This window comes from Oncorhynchus tshawytscha, unplaced genomic scaffold, assembly GCF_018296145.1.
Source record: "Oncorhynchus tshawytscha isolate Ot180627B unplaced genomic scaffold, Otsh_v2.0 Un_contig_1588_pilon_pilon, whole genome shotgun sequence".
Taxonomy (NCBI): Eukaryota; Metazoa; Chordata; class Actinopteri; order Salmoniformes; family Salmonidae; genus Oncorhynchus; species Oncorhynchus tshawytscha.
In genome coordinates, this window is record NW_024609528.1 from 38,901 (window position 1) to 59,530 (window position 20,630).

The following is a 20,630-nucleotide window of genomic DNA, read 5'->3' on the forward strand; positions in this document are numbered from 1 at the left end:
ACTACTACTACTACTACTACCACCACTACTACTACTACTACTGCTACTACCACTACTAATACTACTCCCACTACTACTACCATTACTACTACTACTACTACCACCATTACTACTACTGATACTACTACTACTACCACCACCACCACTTTTACTATTACTACTGCTACCACTACCACCACTACTACTACTGCTACTACTACTACTACTGATACTACTACTACCACTACTACTACTACTACTACCACTACTACTACTACTACTACTACTACTACTACTACTGATACCACTACTATTACTACTACTGATACTACTACTACTACTACTGCTACTACTACTATTACTACTACTGATACTACTACTACCACTACTACTACTACTACTACTACTACTACCACCACTTCTACTACTACTGATAATACTACTACTACTACTACTACTACTACTACTACCACCACTGATACTACTACTACTACCACTACTACCACCTCTCTCTCCTGAAACACATTGTGTTGCGTTACATATCTGAAATATGCTGTATAAATAAAGCTTGAAGAAGCTATTTCAGGCTAGCTTTTCTAACCATATCTTGTCTAACTATATTATCTTGTGGAAGTATTTTATCTTGTCTAACTATATTATCTTGTCTAAATATATTATCTTGTCTAACCATATTATCTTGTGGAAGTATTTTATCTTGTCTAACTATATTATCTTGTCTAACTATTTTATCTTGTCTAACTATTTTATCTTGTCTAACTCTATTATCTTGTGGAAGTATTTTATCTTGTCTAACTATATTATCCCTGTCGAAGTATTTTATCTTGTCTAACTATATTATCTTGTCGAAGTACTTTATCTTGTCTAACTATATTATCTTGTCTAACTATATTATCTTGTGGAAGTTTTTTATCTTGTCTAACTATATTATCTTTGTCGAAGTATTTTGTCGAAGTATTTTATCTTGTCTAACTATATTATCTTGTCGAAGTACTTTATCTTGTCTAACTATATTATCTTGTCTAACCATATTATCTTGTGGAAGTATATTATCTTGTCTAACTATATTATCTTGTCTAACCATATTATCTTGTCTAACTATATTATCTTGTGGAAGTATTTTATCTTGTCTAAGTATATTATCTTGTCTAACCATATTATCTTGTCTAACTATATTATCTTGTCTAACCATATTATCTTGTCTAACTATATTATCTTGTCTAACCATATTATCTTGTCTAACCACATTATCTTGTCTAACCATATTATCTTGTGGAAGTATTTTATCTTGTCTAACTCTATTATCTTGTCTAACTATATTATCTTGTGGAAGTATTTTATCTTGTCTAACTCTATTATCTTGTCTAACTATATTATCTTATGGAAGTATTTTATCTTGTCTAACTATATTATCTTGTGGAAGTATTTTATCTTGTCTAACTCTATTATCTTGTCTAACTATATTATCTTGTGGAAGTATTTTATCTTGTCTAACTCTATTATCTTGTCTAACTATATTATCTTGTGGAAGTATTTTATCTTGTCTAACTATATTATCTTGTCTAACTATTTTATCTTGTCTAACTATATTATCTTGTGGAAGTATTTTATCTTGTCTAACTATATTATCTTGTGGAAGTATTTTATCTTGTCTAACTATATTATCTTGTCTAAGTATTATCTTGTGGAAGTATTTTATCTTGTCTAACCATATTATCTTGTCTAACCATATTATCTTGTCTAACTATTTTATCTTGTCTAACTCTATTATCTTGTGGAAGTATTTTATCCGGCACGCTGCTGGCCCGGTTGGTGGACTTCAGAAAAACAAGCAACAGGTGAATGGAGTGAACAAGACTGACATTCCATTCAGTGTTTTTTACCCAGATTGGAGCAGAGATGCAGAGGAGCGTGTTGTTTGAAAACCAGAACGCCAGGTGGATACAGACAGCTCAAGAGCTATGCTGAGACATGCAGAACAATACATGGATTTAAAAACATAGAATGAAGCATAATGTTGACGACTCTAGATTGTTTCAGGTGTTTTGACTGATCCAACTTAAGGACAGGGTGACCGTCCCCCCAGCCATCCTCACATACTTTGTGCCCCATCAGATTTTTGGAGTGCCCGACTCCCCTGAGCACTGCTCTCAATTCGATTTCAATTCAAGGGGCTTTATTGGCATGGGAAACCTATGTTAACATTGCCAAAGCAAGTGAAGTAGATAATAAACAAAAGTGAAATAAACAATAAAAATGAACAGTAAATATTACACTCACAGAAGTTCCAAAAGAATAAAGACATTACAAATGTCATATTATGTCTTTATACAGTGTTGTAATGACGTGCAAATAGTTAAAGTACAAAAGGGAAAATAAATTAACATAAATATGGGTTGTATTTACAATGGTGTTTGTTCTTCACTGGTTGACCTTTTCTTGTGGCAACAGGTCACAAATCTTGCTGCTGTGACGTCACACTGTGGTATTCCACCTGATCTCTCTGTGATGTCACACTGTGGTATTCCACCTGATCTCTCTGTGATGTCACACTGTGGTATTCCACCTGATCTCTCTGTGATGTCACACTGTGGTATTCCACCTGATCTCTCTGTGATGTCACACTGTGGTATTCCACCTGATCTCTCTGTGATGTCACACTGTGGTATTCCACCTGATCTCTCTGTGATGTCACACTGTGGTATTCCACCTGATCTCTCTGTGATGTCACACTGTGGTATTCCACCTGATCTCTCTGTGATGTCACAGATACGGGAGTTTATCAATGTTTGATTTGTTTTTTCAAATTCTTTGTGGATCTGTGTAATCTGAGGGAAATATATGTCTCTAATATGGTCATACATTTGGCAGGAGGTGAGGAATTGCAGCTCAGTTTCCACCTCATTTTGTGGGCAGAGTTGCACATAGTCTGTCTTCTCTTGAGTGCCAGGTCTGTCTGACTGTCTGTCTGTCTGTCTGTCTGTCTGTCTGTCTGTCTGTCTGTCTGTCTGTCTGTCTGTCTGTCTGTCTCTCTCTCCCTCCAGACAGTAGACCAGCCAGCCCCCTCTCCTTCTCTCTCTCCCTCCAGACAGTAGACCAGCCAGCCCCTCTCCTTCTCTCTCTCCCTCCAGACAGTAGACCAGCCAGTCTCTCTCCTTCTCTCTCTCCCTCCAGACAGTAGACCAGCCAGTCTCTCTCCTTCTCTCTCTCCCTCCAGACAGTAGACCAGCCAGTCTCTCTCCTTCTCTCTCTCCCTCCAGACAGTAGACCAGCCAGTCTCTCTCCTTCTCTCTCTCCCTCCAGACAGTAGACCAGCCAGCCCCCTCTCCTCTCTCTCTCTCCAGACAGTAGACCAGCCAGCCTCTCTCCCTCCAGACAGTAGACCAGCCAGCCCCTCTCCTCTCTCTCCCTCCAGACAGTAGACCAGCCAGCCCCTCTCTCTATCCCTCCAGACAGTAGACCAGCCAGCCCCTCTCCTCTCTCTCCCTCCAGACAGTAGACCAGCCTTCCTCTCTCCTTCTCCTGGGCCCTCAGGTCAGCAGTCAGCTGGAAGGGGGTAGGGGGGGGCTTCACCAGACCAGACATTTCAATTTGAGTCATTTAGCAGAAGCTTTTATCCAGAGAGATATAAAGTTGTGAGTGCATGCATTTTTGTACACACTCACTACTCTCCCTCCCTCCAGACAATAGACCAGTCAGCGCCTCTTCCTCTCACTCTCCCTCCAGACAATAGACCAGCCAGCCCCTCTTCCTCTGTGTCTCTCCCTCTGCCCCAGGGGCCTGGGGTCAGCAGTCAGCTGGTGGGGGGAGGGGGGGGGTAGTCTAGAGCTGCCAGACAGCGGGGGAGGAGGCTGTAGTCTAGGGGGAGAGGTGGTTGAGATTCAGACACCCTCTGAATCACTGATGAAGACAGAGGACGACTCCAGACACCACAAATATCCCAGATCAGCCAAATGGTAAACTAGTACCAAGTCGTACCCTACACTATAGGGAAGAGGGTGCCGATTGGGATGCACCCAGGGCATTATAGAGTTACAACAGTACTAAGACAACCCAGTGTGTGTTATCTGTACAGGGCATTATAGAGTTACAACAGTACTAAGACAACCCAGTGTGTGTTATCTGTCACGTACAGGGAACAGTGAGAGGATCTCCTATCTGTCACGTACAGGGCCAGTGAGAGGATCTCCTATCTGTCACGGTCAGGGAACAGTGAGAGGATCTCCTATCTGTTACGTACAGGGCCCAGTGAGAGGATCTCCTATCTGTCACGTCCAGGGCCAGTGAGAGGATCTCCTATCTGTCACGGTCAGGGAACAGTGAGAGGATCTCCTATCTGACACGTACAGGGCCCAGTGAGAGGATCTCCTATCTGACACGTCCAGGGCCCAGTGAGAGGATCTCCTATCGGTCATGTTAGTTAGAAGGAGAGAGGAGCAACCCAGAGACCAGGTTGTAATGTCCTGTAAGGAGGAGAGAGGAGAGACCAGGTTGTAATGTCCTGTAAGGAGAGAGGAGAGACCAGGTTGTAATGTCCTGTAAGGAGAGAGGAGAGACCCAGAGACCAGGTTGTAATGTCCTGTAAGAAGAGAGGAGAGACCAGGTTGTAATGTCCTGTAAGAAGGAGAGAGGAGAGACCAGGTTGTAATATCCTGTAAGGAGAGAGGAGAGACCAGGTTGTAATGTCCTGTAAGGAGAGAGGACAGACCCAGAGACCAGGTTGTAATGTCCTGTAAGAAGAGAGGAGAGAGGAGAGACCCGAGACCAGGTTGTAATGTCCTGTAAGGAGAGAGGAGAGAGGAGAGACCAGGTTGTAATGTCCTGTAAGGAGAGAGGAGAGACCCAGAGACCAGGTTGTAATGTCCTGTAAGGAGAAAGGAGAGAGGAGAGACCAGGTTGTAATGTCCTGTAAGGAGAGAGGAGAGACCAGGTTGTAATGTCCTGTAAGGAGAGAGGAGAAACCCAGAGACCAGGTTGTAATGTCCTGTAAGAAGGAGAGGAGAGACCCAGAGACCAGGTTGTAATGTCCTGTAAGGAGAGAGGAGAGACCCAGAGACCAGGTTGTAATGTCCTGTAAGAAGAGAGGAGAGAGGAGAAACCAAGTTGTAATATCCTGTAAGGAGAGAGGAGAGACCAGGTTGTAATGTCCTGTAAGAAGGAAAGGAGAGAGGAGAGACCCGAGACCAGGTTGTAATGTCCTGTAAGGAGAAAGGAGAGAGGAGAGACCAGGTTGTAATGTCCTGTAAGGAGAGAGGAGAGACCAGGTTGTAATGTCCTGTAAGGAGAGAGGAGAAACCCAGAGACCAGGTTGTAATGTCCTGTAAGAAGGAGAGGAGAGAACCAGAGACCAGGTTGTAATGTCCTGTAAGAAGGAGAGAGAAGAGAGGAGAGACCAGGTTGTAATGTCCTGTAAGAAGGAGAGAGGAGAGACCAGGTTGTAATGTCCAGTAATGAGAGAGGAGAGACCCAGAGACCAGGTTGTAATGTCCTGTTAGAAGGAGAGAGGAGAGACCAGGTTGTAATGTCCTGTAAGAAGGAGAGGAGAGAACCAGAGACCAGGTTGTAATGTCCTGTAAGGAGAGAGGAGAGACCCAGAGACCAGGTTGTAATGTCCTGTAAGAAGGAGAGAGAAGAGAGGAGAGACCAGGTTGTAATGTCCTGTAAGAAGGAGAGAGGAGAGACCAGGTTGTAATGTCCAGTAATGAGAGAGGAGAGACCCAGAGACCAGGTTGTAATGTCCTGTTAGAAGGAGAGAGGAGAGACCAGGTTGTAATGTCCTGTAAGAAGGAGATAAGAGAGACCCAGAGACCAGGTTGTAATGTCCTGTAAGGAGAGAGGAGAGACCCAGAGACCAGATTGTAATGTCCTGTAAGGAGAGAGGAGAGACCAGGTTGTAATGTCCTGTAAGGAGAGAGGAGAGACCAGGTTGTAATGTCCTGTAAGGAGAGAGGAGAGACCCAGAGACCAGGTTGTAATGTCCTGTAAGAAGAGAGGAGAGAGGAGAGACCAGGTTGTAATGTCCTGTAAGAAGAGAGGAGAGGGGAGAGACCAGGTTGTAATGTCCTGTAAGAAGGAGAGAGGAGAGAGGAGAGACCAGGTTGTAATGTCCTATAAGGAGAGAGGAGAGACCAGGTTGTAATGTCCTGTAAGAAGGAGAGAGAAGAGAGGAGAGACCAGGTTGAGAAAATTCATTGACACATTGGAAAGAATTGGCAAAAAACTGAACTAGAATGCTATTTGGGCCTAAACAGAGAGTACACAGTGGCAGAATAGACAGTGTTATCATCTCAGACAGCGTTATAATCTCAGACCGCGTTATCATCTCAGACAGTGTTATCATCTCAGACAACGTTATCATCTCAGACCGCGTTATCATCTCAGACAGCGTTATCATCTCAGACCGCGTTATCATCTCAGACCGCGTTATCATCTCAGACCGCGTTATCATCTCAGACCGCGTTATCATCTCAGACCGCGTTATCATCTCAGACCGCGTTATCATCCCAGACAGCGTTAGCATCTCAGACCGCGTTATCATCTCGGACAGCGTTATCACAGCGTTATCATCTCAGACAGTGTTATCATCTCGGACAGCGTTATCACAGCGTTATCATCTCAGACAGTGTTATCGTCTCAGACCGCGTTATCACAGCATTATCATCTCAGACAGTGTTATCATCCCAGACAGCATTATCATCTCAGACAGCGTTATCATCTCAGACAGCGTTATCATCTCAGACCGCGTTGTCATCTCAGACAGCGTTGTCATCTCAGACAGCGTTATCATCTCAGGCAGCGTTATCATCTCAGGCAGCGTTATCATCTCAGGCAGCGTTATCATCTCAGACCGCGTTATCATCCCAGACAGCGTTAGCATCTCAGACCGCGTTATCATCTCGGGCAGCGTTATCACAGCGTTATCATCTCAGACAGTGTTATCATCTCGGACAGCGTTATCACAGCGTTATCATCTCAGACAGTGTTATCGTCTCAGACCGCGTTATCACAGCATTATCATCTCAGACAGTGTTATCATCCCAGACAGCGTTATCATCTCAGACAGCGTTATCATCTCAGACAGCGTTATCATCTCAGACCGTGTTGTCATCTCAGACAGCGTTGTCATCTCAGACAGCGTTATCATCTCAGGCAGCGTTATCATCTCAGGCAGCGTTATCATCTCAGGCAGCGTTATCATCTCAGGCAGCGTTATCATCTCAGGCAGCGTTGTCATCTCAGGCAGCGTAGTCATCTCAGGCAGCGTAGTCATCTCAGACAGCGTAGTCATCTCAGACAGCGTAGTCATCTCAGACAGCGTAGTCATCTCAGGCAGCGTAGTCATCTCAGACAGCGTAGTCATCTCAGACAGCGTAGTCATCTCAGACAGCGTTATCATCTCAGATAGCGTTATCATCTCAGACAGCGTTATCATCTCAGACAGCGTAGTCATCTCAGACAGCGTAGTCATCTCAGACAGCGTAGTCATCTCAGACAGCGTTATCATCTCAGACAGCGTTATCATCCCAGACAGCATTATCATCCCAGACAGCGTTATCATCTCAGACAGCGTTATCATCTCAGACAGCGTTATCATCTCAGACAGCGTTATCATCTCAGACAGCGTAGTCATCTCAGACAGCGTAGTCATCTCAGACAGCGTTATCATCTCAGACAGCGTTGTCATCTCAGACCATCTAGAGAGTAAATAGCTGTTGACCCTCCGAGACATCAGACACACACACCCCTCTCTAGTCTGACTAATGGCCTGTCACACACCACAGACAAACAGGGGAAGGTTGGGAACAAGTAGAGGGAGTGGGTGGTGAGGAACCCAGACACAAAGAGAGGGAGCCCAGTCACTGGCTGGCTGGCTGCCTGTAGCATGTCTCAGCAAGCAGGAACCAGTCTGAGGTCTGAGACAAGAGGACGTGACGTGAGGGCGGACCTCTCCTCTTCTCTGCCTAGTGCCTCAGCCTGCTCCTTGACCCCCATAGACAAGCAGCTCTTTCTAATTGTCATACCGTATCCCCTGGCTGTAGTCCTCTATAACAACCGTACACTCTGAAGGGCTCCAAAAGGGTATTTCGGCTGTCCCCGTAGGAAAACCCTTCTGGGTTCCGAGGATAACTATTTTGGGTTCCATGTAGAACCCTCTGTGTAAAGGACCACACTGCAGACCATAAAACACAGACACAGAGACAGACACAGAGACAGAGACAGACACAAGGACAGGCACGGAGACAGAGCCAGACCACGCTATAGCTCACAGAGCCAGACCCCACTATAGTCCAGAGTCAGACCCCACTATAGCCCACAGAGCCAGCCCACAGAGCTAGACCATGCTATAGCCCACAGAGCCAGACCACACTATAGCCAACAGAGCCAGACCCCACTATAGCCCACAGAGCCAGACCACACTACAGCCCACAGAGCAAGACCCCACTATAGCCCACAGAGCCAGACCACACTATAGCCTACAGAGCCAGACCCCACTATAGCCCACAGAGCCAGACCACACTATAGCCCACAGAGCCAGACCACACTATAGCCCACAGAGGCAGACCACACTATAGCCCAGAGCCAGACCCCACTATAGCCCAGAGGCAGACCCCACTATAGCCCACAGAGCCAGACCCCACTATAGCCCACAGAGCCAGACCACACTATAGCCCAGAGAACCAGGCCCCACTATAGCCCACAGAGCCAGACCACACTATAGCCCACAGAGCCAGACCACACTATAGCCCATAGAGCCAGACCCCACTTTAGCCCACAGAGCCAGACCACACTATAGCCCACAGAACCAGACCCCACTATAGCCCACAGAGCAAGACCACACTATAGCCCACAGAGCCAGACCCCACTATAGCCCACAGAGCCAGACCCCACTATAGCCCACAGAGCCAGACCACACTATAGCCCACAGAGCCAGACCCCACTTTAGCCCACAGAGCCAGACCACACTATAGCCCACAGAACCAGGCCCCACTATAGCCCACAGAGCAAGACCACACTATAGCCCACAGAGCCAGACCCCACTTTAGCCCACAGAGCCAGACCACACTATAGCCCACAGAACCAGGCCCCACTATAGCCCACAGAGCAAGACCACACTATAGCCCACAGAGCCAGACCCCACTTTAGCCCACAGAGCCAGACCACACTATAGCCCACAGAACCAGGCCCCACTTTAGCCCACAGAGCCAGACCACACTATAGCCCACAGAACCAGGCCCCACTATAGCCCACAGAGCCAGACCACACTATAGCCCAGAGCCAGACCACACTATAGCCCACAGAACCAGGCCCCACTATAGCCCACAGAGCAAGACCACACTATAGCGCACAGAGCCAGACCCCACTATAGCCCACAGAGCCAGACCCCACTATAGCCCACAGAGCCAGACCACACTATAGCCCACAGAGCCAGACCCCACTTTAGCCCACAGAGCCAGACCACAATATAGCCCACAGAACCAGGCCCAACTATAGTCCACAGAGCCAGACCACACTATAGCCCACAGAGCCAGACCCCACTATAGCCCACAGAGCCAGACCCCACTATAGCCCACAGAGCCAGACCCCACTATAGCCCACAGAGCCAGACCCCACTATAGCCAACAGAGCAGGACCCCACTATAGCCCACAGAGCCAGACCACACTATAGCCCACAAAACCAGGCCCCACTATAGCCCACAGAGCCAGACCCCGCTATAGCCCACAGAGCCAGACCCCACTATAGCCCACAGAGCCAGACCACACTATAGCCCAGAGACAGACCCCACAGAGCCAGACCCCACTATAGCCCACAGAGCCAGACCCCACTATAGCCCACAGAGCCAGACCCCGCTATAGCCCACAGAGCCAGACGCCACTATAGCCCACAAGCCAGACCCCACAGAGCCAGACCACACTATAGCCCACAGAGTCAGACACAGAGCCAGACCACACTATAGCCCACAGAGCCAGACCCCACTATAGCCCACAGAGCCAGACCCCACTATAGCCCACAGAGCCAGACCCCACTATAGCCCACAGAACCAGGCCCCACTATAGCCCAGAGAGCCAGACCACACTATAGCCCACAGAGCCAGACCCCACTATAGCCCACAGAGCCAGACCCCACTATAGCCCACAGAGCCAGACCCCACTATAGCCCACAGAACCAGACCACACTATAGCCCACAGAGCCAGACCCAACTATAGCCCACAGAGCCAGACCCCACTATAGCCCACAGAGCCAAACCCCACAGAGCCAGGCACCACTATAGCCCAGAGACAGACCCCACAGAGCCAGACCCCGCTATAGCCCACAGAGCCAGACCCCGCTATAGCCCACAGAGCCAGACCCCACAGAGCCAGACCCCACTATAGCCCACAGAGCCAGACCCCGCTATAGCCCACAGAGCCAGACCCCACTATAGCCCACAGAGCCAGACCCCACTATAGCCCACAGAACCAGACCACACTATAGCCCACAGAGCCAGACCACACTATAGCCCACAGAACCAGACCACACTATAGCCCACAGAGCCAGACCCCACTATAGCCCACAGAGCCAGACCCCGCTATAGCCCACAGAGCCAGACCCCACTATAGCCCACAGAGCCAGACCCCACTATAGCCCACAGAACCAGACCACACTATAGCCCACAGAGCCAGACCACACTATAGCCCACAGAGCCAGACCCCACTATAGCCCACAGAGCCAGACCACACTATAGCCCAGAGACAGACCCCACAGAGCCAGACCCCACTATAGCCCACAGAGCCAGACCCCACTATAGCCCACAGAGCCAGACCCCACTATAGCCCACAGAACCAGGCCCCACTATAGCCCACAGAGCCAGACCACACTATAGCCCACAGAGCCAGACCCCACTATAGCCCACAGAGCCAGACCCCACTATAGCCCACAGAGCCAGACCCCACTATAGCCCACAGAACCAGACCACACTATAGCCCACAGAGCCAGACCCCACTATAGCCCACAGAGCCAGACCCCACTATAGCCCACAGAGCCAGACCACACTATAGCCCAGAGACAGACCCCACAGAGCCAGACCCCACAGAGCCAGACCCCACTATAGCCCACAGAGCCAGACCCCACTATAGCCCACAGAACCAGACCACACTATAGCCCACAGAGCCAGACCCCACTATAGCCCACAGAGCCAGACCCCACTATAGCCCACAGAACCAGACCACACTATAGCCCACAGAGCCAGACCCCACTATAGCCCACAGAGCCAGACCCCACTATAGCCCACAGAGCCAGACCACACTATAGCCCAGAGACAGACCCCACAGAGCCAGACCCCACAGAGCCAGACCCCACTATAGCCCACAGAGCCAGACCCCACTATAGCCCACAGAGCCAGACCCCACTATAGCCCACAGAGCCAGACCACACTATAGCCCACAGAACCAGGCCCCACTATAGCCCACAGAGCCAGACCACACTATAGCCCACAGAGCCAGACCACACTACAGCCCACAGAGCCAGATCCCACTATAGCCCACAGAGCCAGACCCCACTATAGCCCACAGAGCCAGACCCCAGAGCTATAGCCCACAGAGCCAGACCCCACTATAGCCCACAGAGCCAGACCCCACTATAGCCCACAGAACCAGACCACACTATAGCCCACAGAGCCAGACCACACTATAGCCCACAGAGCCAGACCCCACTATAGCCCACAGAGCCAGACCACACTATAGCCCAGAGACAGACCCCACAGAGCCAGACCCCACTATAGCCCACAGAGCCAGACCCCACTATAGCCCACAGAGCCAGACCCCACTATAGCCCACAGAACCAGGCCCCACTATAGCCCACAGAGCCAGACCACACTATAGCCCACAGAGCCAGACCCCACTATAGCCCACAGAGCCAGACCCCACTATAGCCCACAGAGCCAGACCCCACTATAGCCCACAGAACCAGACCACACTATAGCCCACAGAGCCAGACCCCACTATAGCCCACAGAGCCAGACCCCACTATAGCCCACAGAGCCAGACCACACTATAGCCCAGAGACAGACCCCACAGAGCCAGACCCCACAGAGCCAGACCCCACTATAGCCCACAGAGCCAGACCCCACTATAGCCCACAGAACCAGACCACACTATAGCCCACAGAGCCAGACCCCACTATAGCCCACAGAGCCAGACCCCACTATAGCCCACAGAACCAGACCACACTATAGCCCACAGAGCCAGACCCCACTATAGCCCACAGAGCCAGACCCCACTATAGCCCACAGAGCCAGACCACACTATAGCCCAGAGACAGACCCCACAGAGCCAGACCCCACAGAGCCAGACCCCACTATAGCCCACAGAGCCAGACCCCACTATAGCCCACAGAGCCAGACCCCACTATAGCCCACAGAGCCAGACCACACTATAGCCCACAGAACCAGGCCCCACTATAGCCCACAGAGCCAGACCACACTATAGCCCACAGAGCCAGACCACACTACAGCCCACAGAGCCAGATCCCACTATAGCCCACAGAGCCAGACCCCACTATAGCCCACAGAGCCAGACCCCACTATAGCCCACAGAGCCAGACCACACTATAGCCCACAGAGCCAGACCCCACTATAGCCCACAGGGCCAGACCCCACTATAGCCCACAGAGCCAGACCACACTATAGCCCACAGAGCCAGACCACACTATAGCCCACAGAGCCTATAAGGAACCAGGCTGAAAGTACTGAACAAAACAAAGCTCCATTGAGAGTCAAACCAAAGAAGTGAAACTAATGTCAGTGAGTAACACAGAGCTGGGTTTGACTTCAGCTCTCTGGTTTAGAATGAATGTACAAGAGACTCATTATGGAACATTACTAACAGAAACACACTGCCTAACCCCATAAACACCAACACACACCACAACCAGCACTGGGCAGGGGAGTGAGGGATCCTAACTAGTATTGGTATGGGAGTGAGGGATCCTAACTAGTATTGGACAGGGAAGTGAGGGATCCTAACTGGTATTGGACAGGGGAGTGAGGGATCCTAACTAGTATTGGTCAGGGGAGTGAGGGATCCTAACTAGTATTGGTATGGGAGTGAGGGATCCTAACTAGTATTGGACAGGGAGTGAGATATCCTAACTAGTATTTGTATGGGGAGTGAGGGATCCTAACTAGTGTTGGTATGTTAGTGAGCGATCCTAACTAGTATTGGACAGGGGAGTGAGGGATCCTAACTAATATTGGACAGGGGAGTGAGGGGTCCTAACTAATATTGGACAGGGGAGTGAGGGATCCTAACTAGTATTGGACAGGGGAGTGAGGGATCCTAACTAGTATTGGACAGGGGAGTGAGGGATCCTAACTAGTATTGGACAGGGGAGTGAGGGATCCTAACTAATATTGGTATGGGAGTGAGGGATCCTAACTAGTATTGGTATGGGAGTGAGGGATCCTAACTAGTATTGGACAGGGGAGTGAGGGATCCTAACTAGTATTGGACAGGGGAGTGAGGGATCCTAACTAGTATTGGACAGGGGAGTGAGGGATCCTAACTAGTATTGGACAGGGGAGTGAGGGATCCTAACTAGTATTGGTATGGGAGTGAGGGTCAACTAGTGAGTCTCCTCAACACCTGAACAAACTACAACACTGACACCAGTCTGCCCGCCAGAGGACGTGGTCTACAGGATGATGGCTGTCTGACACCAGAGGACGTGGTCTACAGGATGATGGCTGTCTGACAACAGAGACACCAGAGGACGTGGTCTACAGGATGATGGCTGTCTGACAACAGAGGACGTGGTCTACAGGATGATTGCTATCTGACAACAGAGGACTTGGTCTACAGGATGATGGCTGTCTGACACCAGAGGACCTGGTCTACAGGATGATGGCTGTCTGACACCAGAGGACCTGGTCTACAGGATGATGGCTGTCTGACAACAGAGACACCAGAGGACCTGGTCTACAGGATGATTGCTGTCTGACAACAGAGACACCAGAGGACATGGTCTACAGGATGATGGCTGTCTGACAACAGAGACACCAGAGGACCTGGTCTACAGGATGATGGCTGTCTGACACCAGAGGATGTGGTCTACAGGATGATGGCTGTCTGACACCAGAGGATGTGGTCTACAGGATGATGGCTGTCTGACACCAGAGGACCTGGTCTACAGGATGATGGCTGTCTGACAACAGAGACACCAGAGGACGTGGTCTACAGGATGATGGCTGTCTGACACCAGAGGACCTGGTCTACAGGATGATGGCTGTCTGACACCAGAGGACCTGGTCTACAGGATGATGGCTGTCTGACAACAGAGACACCAGAGGACGTGGTCTGACAACAGAGACACCAGAGGGCGTGGTCTACAGGATGATGGCTGTCTGACACCAGAGGACCTGGTCTACAGGATGATGGCTGTCTGACAACAGAAGACAATTCAATAAACAGGAGACTTCTTCCGAATGAACAACAACAACAACAAACATTATCTACGGTCTATTTATTCTCAACTAGCTATGTTAGACTTCATTGTGTCCTTTCCTGGCAAGATGACACGGAGCATCAGACCAGACAGACCATAGCAGACAGCACCAGACCAGACCTGGCCAAACAGACAATAGCAGACAGCATCAGACCAGACAGACCATAGCAGACAGCACCAGACCAGACAGCACCTGGCCAAACAGACACAAGCAGACAGCACCAGACCAGACAGACCATAGCAGACAGACCCAGAGGAGATAGACCATAGCAGACAGCACCAGACCAGACAGACCATATCAGACAGCACCAGACCAGACAGACAATAGCAGACAGACCCAGACCATAGCAGACAGCACCAGACCAGACAGACCATAGCAGACAGCACCAGACCAGACAGACCATAGCAGACAGCAACAAGCCAGGCAGACAATAGCAGACAGCACCAGACTAGACAGGCCATAGCAGACAGCACCAGACCAGACAGAACATAGCAGACAGACAATAGCAGACAGACCCATACCATAGCAGACAGCACCAGACCAGACAGACCATAGCAGACAGCACCAGACCAGACAGACAATAGCAGACAGCAACAAGCCAGGCAGACAATAGCAGATAGCACCAGACTAGACAGACCATAGCAGACAGCACCAGACCAGACAGACCATAGCAGACAGACCATAGCAGACAGCACCTGGCCAGACAGACCATAGCAGACAGCACCAGACCGGACAGACCATAGCAAACAGCACCAGACAAGACAGACCATATCAGACAGCACCAGACAAGACAGCACCTGGCCAGACAGACCATAGCAGACAGCACCAGACCAGACAGACCATAGCAGACAGCACGAGACCAGACCTGGCCAAACAGACAATAGCAGACAGCATCAGACCAGACAGACCATAGCAGACAGCACCATACCAGACAGCACCTGGCCAAACAGACACAAGCAGACAGCACCAGACCAGACAGACCATAGCAGACAGACCCAGAGGAGATAGACCATAGCAGACAGCACCAGACCAGACAGAACATAGCAGACAGCACCAGACCAGACAGACAATAGCAGACAGACCCAGACCATAGCAGACAGCACCAGACCAGACAGACAATAGCAGACAGACCCAGACCATAGCAGACAGCACCAGACCAGACAGACCATAGCAGACAGCACCAGACCAGACAGAACTTAGCAGACAGCACCAGACCAGACAGACAATAGCAGACAGACCCAGACCATAGCAGACAGCACCAGACCAGACAGACAATAGCAGACAGACCCAGACCATAGCAGACAGCACCAGACCAGACAGACCATAGCAGACAGCACCAGACCAGACAGACCATAGCAGACAGCAACAAGCCAGGCAGACAATAGCAGACAGCACCAGACTAGACAGACCATAGCAGACAGCACCAGACCAGACAGACCATAGCAGACAGCACCAGACCAGACATACCATAGCAGACAGTACCAGACCAGACAGACCATAGCAGACAGCACCTGACCAGACAGACCATAGCAGACAGCACCAGACCAGATAGACCATAGCAGACAGCACCTGGCCAGACAGACCATAGCAGACAGCACCAGACCAGACAGACCATAGCAGACAGCACCAGACAAGACAGCACCTGGCCAGACAGACCATAGCAGACAGCACCAGACCAGACAGACCATAGCAGACAGCACCAGACCAGACAGACCATAGCAGACAGCACCAGACCAGACAGACCATAGCAGACAGCACCAGACCAGAGAGCACCTGGCCAGACAGACCATAGCAGAAAGCACCAGACCAGACAGACCATAGCAGACAGTACCTGGCCAGACAGACCATAGCAGACAGCACCAGACCAGACAGACCATAGCAGACAGCACCAGACCAGACAGACCATAGCAGACAGCACCCGACCAGACAGACCATAGCAGACAGCATCAGACCAGAGAGCACCTGGCCAGACAGACCATAGCAGACAGTACCTGGCCAGACAGACCATAGCAGACAGCACCTGACCAGACAGACCATAGCAGACAGCATCAGACCAGAGAGCACCTGGCCAGACAGACCATAGCAGACAGCACCAGACCAGACAGACCATAGCAAACAGCACCAGGCCAGACAGACCATAGCAGACAGCACCAGACCAGGCAGACAATAGCAGACAGCACAAGACCAGACAGACAATAGCAGACAGCACCATGCCAGACAGACCATAGCAGACAGCACCAGACCAGACAGACCATAGCAGACAGCACCAGGCCAGACAGACCATGGCAGACAGCACCAGACCAGACAGACAATAGCAGACAGCACCAGGCCAGACAGACCATAGCAGACAGACCATAGCAGATTGCACCAGACCAGACAGACAATAGCAGACAGCACCAGACCAGACAGACAATAGCAGACAGCACCATGCCAGACAGACCATAGCAGACAGCACCAGACCAGACAGACCATAGCAGACAGCACCAGACCAGACAGACAATAGCAGACAGCACCAGGCCAGACAGACCATAGCAGACAGCACCAGACCAGACAGACAATAGCAGACAGCACCAGGCCAGACAGACCATAGCAGACAGCACCAGACCAGACAGACCATAGCAGACAGCACCAGACCAGACAGACAATAGCAGACAGCACCGGACCAGACATACCATAGCAGACAGCACCAGACCAGACAGACCATAGCAGACAGCACCAGACCAGACAGACCATAGCAGACAGCACCAAACCAGACAGACCATAGCAGACAGCACCAGACCAGACAGACCATAGCAGGCAGACCATAGCAGACAGACCATAGCAGACAGACCATAGCAGACAGACCATAGCAGACAGCACCAGACCAGACAGAACATAGCAGACAGACAGTAGCAGACAGACAGTAGCAGACAGCACCAGACTAGACAGACCATAGCAGACAGCACCAGACCAGACAGACAATAGCAGACAGCACCAGACAGACCACAGCAGACAGACCCATAACAGACAGACCATAGCAGACAGACCCATAACAGACAGACCATAGCAGACAGCACCAGGCCAGACAGACCATAGCAGACAGCACCAGAACAGACAGACCATAGCAGACAGCACCAGAACAGACAGACCATAGCAGACAGCACCAGAACAGACAGACCATAGCAGACAGCACCAGACCAGACAGACCATAGCAGACAGCCCCAGACCAGACAGACCATAGCAGACAGACCATAGCAGACCGACCATAGCAGACAGCACCAGACCAGACAGACCATAGCAGACAGCACCAGGCGAGACAGACCATAGCAGACAGCACCAGACCAGACAGACCATAGCAGACAGCACCAGACCATAGCAGACAGCACCAGACCAGACAGACCATAACAGACAGCACCAGACATACCATAGCATACAGACCCATAACAGACAGACCATAGCAGACAGCACCAGGCCAGACAGACCATAGCAGACAGCACCAGAACAGGCAGACCATAGCAGACAGCACCAGAACAGACAGACCATAGCCGACAGACCATAGCAGACAGACAATAGCAGACAGCCAATAGCAGACAGACCATAGCAGACAGCGATAGTGGTCTTTTGGTTACATGATGGCGTCAGTTCATCCCAGCCTAACTGCCAAATCACCATCTAATATATCCTGCTGCCTTCCTTTTCTCGTGGTGTTGCTGTCTGGCCCTGGTCCCAGGGGAAATGACTGTCTGTCTGTCTGGCCCTGGTCCCAGGGGAAATGACTGTCTGTCTGTCTGGCTGGCCCTGGTCCCAGCGGAAATGACTGTCTGTCTGTCTGTCTGTCTGTCTGTCTGTCTGGCCCTGGTCCCAGGGGAAATGACACATCCCACTGTAACACAACCCGTCTGTCTGTCTGTCTGTCTGTCTGTCTGCAATGAAATCAGTAGTTCTGTCTACATTCCATTCAAATAACATCTCAACACAACAACATAACCCAGCAAGTCCCATGAAACTATCTGTCTGTCTGTCTGTCTGTCTGTCTGTCTGTCTGTCTGTCTGTCTGTCTGTCACACAACACACTGTCTGTCTGTCTGTCTGTAACACCATCTCAACACAACAACATAACCCAGCAAGTCCCATGAAACTGTCTGTCTGTCTGTCTGTCTGTCTGCCTGTCTGTCTGTCTGTCTGTCACACAACACACTGTCTGTCTGTCTGTCACACAACACACTGTCTGTCTGTCTGTCTGTCACACAACACACTGTCTGTCTGTCTGGCTGTAACAACATCTCAACACAACAACGTAACCCAGCAAGTCCCATGAAACTGTCAACAGGGTTATATATCTTCCTTCATAGCGTATTTCGTCTCAATGTTTTACAGTGTTGGAGTATGTAGCAGAAACTACTGCCAGTCTATGGCAATTACCGAACGACGACAGCAACACGGTAACGTAACCATAAACGACTGACAGCGAACATACCAGAACACCAACCAAACACGGATATTTGACTGATAAAAAGTTCCCAAACCATAACCAAATTGTATTTAAATAATCCCCTACAATGTGTACCTCTCGTTTATAACACATCGTCGTTTACATGCGCGTAATCGATGCGTAAAAGGTAACATAGTGATAAATCACAGTAGAACAACAGACATCAGTTCCAAAGCGGCATCCGCGGTTTCCGCTACAATACTACTTACATATCTCCATTCCCTCCGGCTGGGGACCGGTGCAGTTACAGGAGCAAATGACATCAGAGTTGTTGTTGGGGCTGCCGGGTGCCGTTATGTTTTGCATGGGGCTACCCGGGGAAATGGGACCCCGGTAATAACACCGGACCGGGGAAGAGGCGCCGTGATCGGCCCTTCAAAACTTCCAGCCTGAGTCTGTCTCCGGTGCCCGTTCACATTCCCTTGAGTACGACATAATACATATTGCTACCAAGTTAAAGTAATTTGTTTTAAAGTGTATCCGCATGCCATTTCTTCAGACTAGTACATTCTCAGACAGAGCGAGTAACGTTATCCGCCTGGCCGTGTAGTTCCTCTCTCTCTCCGCTGTACAGGGGAAAACACCTCTCCGATCGACTGAAGGCTGGATGCACGGACTATGGCCCACCCCCAAACAAGGAAGCCACTCTCTTCGACCAGACGTGCAGGAGGGGAGAGGAGGGGGAGAGGAGGTTAGGGGCGACTCGGAACAGACTGGTGAGGTAGTGACAATAAGGGGTTTCGTTTATCTGGCCCGGGTTACCCCACTGGGAGGAGTTTACATAGGGTGAAATTAAATTGCATTGAGGCCCTTCGCTAGGGGGCCCGTGTAGGCGTGTTTTGCACTCTGTCTATCTGTCTGTCTGTCTGTCTCTCTGTCTGTCTGTTACACATCACAGTGGGCAAAGGGGGATACCTAGTCAGCTGTACACCTAATGCCTTCAACTGAAATGTGTCTTCTGCATTTAACCCAACCCCTCTGAATCAGAGAGGTGCGGGGAGCTGCCATAATCGACATCCAAGTCAACGGCGCCTAAGACTAACGGTCTGTCTAGTCTTCTATAATAACATCACACTGTAATGGTCTGTCTAGTCTTCTATAATAACATCACACTGTAATGGTCTGTCTGTTACACATCACACTGTAATGGTCTGTCTAGTCTTCTATAATAACATCACACTGTAATGGTCTGTCTGTTACACATCACACTGTAATGGTCTGTCTGTTACACATCACACTGTAATGGTCTGTCTAGTCTTTTATAATAACATCACACTGTAATGGTCTGTCTGTTACACATCACACTGTAATGGTCTGTCTAGTCTTTTATAATAACATCACACTGTAATGGTCTGTCTGTTACACATCACACTGTAATGGTCTGTCTAGTCTTCTATAATAACATCACACTGTAGTGGTCTGTCTAGTCTTCTATAATAACATCACACTGTAGTGGTCTGTCTAGTCTTCTATAATAACATCACACTGTAATGGTCTGTCTAGTCTTCTATAATAACATCACATTGTAATGGTCTGTCTAGTCTTCTACAATAACATCACACTGTAATGGTCTGTCTAGTCTTCTATAATAACATCACACTGTAATGGTCTGTCTAGTCTTCTATAATAACATCACACTGTAGTGGTCTGTCTAGTCTTCTATAATAGTGCGTTCAAGACAA

The 20,630-nt window shown here is 49.6% G+C and overlaps 1 pseudogene; it reads right to left on the reverse strand.

The window, feature by feature from the left end:
* The window catches only part of LOC121845032, a 39,418-nt pseudogene extending 19,730 nt beyond the window's left edge, over positions 1-19,688 (reverse strand).
* Positions 19,689-20,630: the final 942 nt, after the last annotated feature.